The sequence below is a fragment of the Pteropus vampyrus genome, unplaced genomic scaffold (assembly GCF_000151845.1).
Source record: "Pteropus vampyrus isolate Shadow unplaced genomic scaffold, Pvam_2.0 Scaffold62, whole genome shotgun sequence".
NCBI lineage: Eukaryota > Metazoa > Chordata > Mammalia > Chiroptera > Pteropodidae > Pteropus > Pteropus vampyrus.
This window is the reverse complement of record NW_011888843.1, coordinates 4,620,531-4,622,778: the sequence shown is the minus strand read 5'-3', so window position 1 is coordinate 4,622,778 and position 2,248 is coordinate 4,620,531. Positions and strand designations below refer to the sequence as shown.

The 2,248-nt window shown below is 41.8% G+C and overlaps 1 long non-coding RNA gene across 1 annotated transcript in view; it reads left to right on the top strand.

Annotated features, from left to right (window-relative positions):
• Nucleotides 1-6: 6 nt before the first annotated feature.
• The window catches only part of LOC111740347, a 20,264-nt gene continuing 18,022 nt past the window's right edge, over nt 7-2,248 (top strand). The window contains exon 1 of the long non-coding RNA XR_002780593.1: nt 7-1,489. This is a non-coding gene — a long non-coding RNA (uncharacterized LOC111740347). The remainder of the gene's footprint in view (nt 1,490-2,248) is intronic.

Here is a 2,248-nt window from a genome sequence, read left to right as displayed (position 1 = left end):
GTAATATTTCTCACTGTGGGCAGTTATTAGGAATCATCTGTTTTCCAAGTTTTTCAAGGTTCCCCTTATTGAAGGCTTATTAAAATTTGGGAGAGGCACAGGCATTTGGATTTGGGAACAAAGCCCCCACAACATGCAGACATATAGAAAAAGTCCTTTGAGAACCATAGTTATGTCCTTTTTTCTTGGGCATGTAGGGACTTCTAAATAATAGTAGTTCCACTGTACATACCGTTCTGGAATTGCTGTCATTGGCTTTGAGAAGGAAGTAATAATTACCACCTGGGTATTTGATTGCTGGAGCTATTCTTCATTCGTGAGACAAGATCATGGCTCAAGTTCTAGCAGAGAGAAAAAGCAGCGATGTAAAGATCTGGGCCCTTACTTCATGAATGTGTAGGATCTCTATAAAATATTTTACGTACTGTCTCTGTATAATGTTTTGTTCCAAATCCGAGAGGCCTGAATGCTGACTATTACTGTAATGCCTTTAGGTTACAGCAGACATATTACGTAAGTGTCTGGAGTAACCAACTTAAATTGACACTTTAGTCGACTTTTGTCTCTGACTCAAGAGTCCTGTATTGATTTAGAACTTGCCAAGTTTAGTGGTGAGGCTATCAGATTCCCTCACTGTCATCAAATTCAGTGTTTGGTGACTTTCTGGCAGGCAAGCATCCACTGAGAGATTTTGTATTTTTATACCTTCTGTTCACCAAGGAAAAAGGGCCATTCAAAAGTGGGGTTCCTTTTAGTGTAAAATGCTGTAATGTGAAATCCTCCCGGTGAAGATGGGACTTGGAAGGGCTTGTAGGGACGGTGGCTCCTTGAAGAGGATGAACAAGCCCAGGAATGGTCCCATTGCTGCTTAGGGTGGCATCACATCCCCTGTGACTTCCTAGGCACCTAAAGTGAAATTTTGATGAATAGCTTGAGTCGTTCAGGCATGTCCACCTCTGGTCTGCCAGGCAGAGACCGGACTGTCTGCTCCATCTCCCTCTGTGTGTGACTGGGCACCACCTCCAAGACGAGGGAGGGGGCCTGGAGGTGCAGCGACATGGGGACCACGTCATGCCTCTGGCTCTTGGTCTTGTCTTGAACAGTTTTTACATTTTAATTTCTCATTTTCAGCCTCATTCACGGCCTGACTCTTCTTGGTCGCCTCAGATGCGGTTCTGGACCCTGTTCTGTGGTGTGTCTTCTAGAGCAGCTTGTGAAGCTGGATTTCCACTGTGGGTAGTGTCGAGGTCCTCGTAGTGGACAGAAAAACCACGGTTGGGCAAGATGGCCAGCACATTCATACCTGGCGGGAGGGCGCATGGGCCCAGCTGAGCGTCTGTTTTATTGTTTTAAAACGCAAAGTGAAACAGTTGTTTTTAGCGATCTATATGATTTGTTTTCTCTGTACATTTTGGCAACTCTGTTAGATGTCACCAACATGAGATGAGGACTCTAGAGAAGGCAGGTCTGGGTCCCAGTGACATAGAAGGTGAGAATTCTTTCTACTACTAATTTTTTCTATTGTTTAACTCAAGGTGTTTGTGTTGAATAGGTGAGTTTTCTTTCCATGTGTAAGTTTTGTTTTGTTTTTAAGCTGGAAGTAACTTTGGCCTGTTCCTCAGAAAATGAAAGCAAGCCTTAGCTATTCAGATAATTACTTTGCTTCGTAAACACTCAATATTAACTATTAATGAAAAAAAAAAAAAGCGTGTGTGTGTGTATACCGCTGACTTAAACGCTCCCCATCCTTATGATTCTCCCAACTACCTCTAGAATATGAAGAATGGGGGTCTGTTGAAAATCTTGATGCTTTCTTTTCTAAGTCTCCATCTTTTCTCTCAATAAGTGCTCTCTCTTTGGGTGTCATCATAGTGCTAATTTTAGCAGTTTGATTTGGAAAGGGGAAGACTGTAAGTTTTAAAGAAAAAGCAAAACAGAATCAGTTTGTTTCTTTCCATCTTTTCTTCTTGTTCCTTTTGTGCTTCCTGTATTGTATGTGATAATTGGGTGCAACCATAAAAGCATCAATAAATAGGTTTTTAAACTTTGAACTGGCTATATTTCTTCCCTGCTTGTTAACGCCAGAGGGTAAATGAACGTGGCTCTTGAATTTAGATGAATCTAGAGGGAGCCAAACTCTGTGTGTTGATTTTGAGTTCTCCAGTGCATTAATTGAGAAATTGGTGTGTGCCATGCTGCCTGCATTTGGAACAGCAGTGAATGTTATTAGTGAAAGAGAACACTTTAA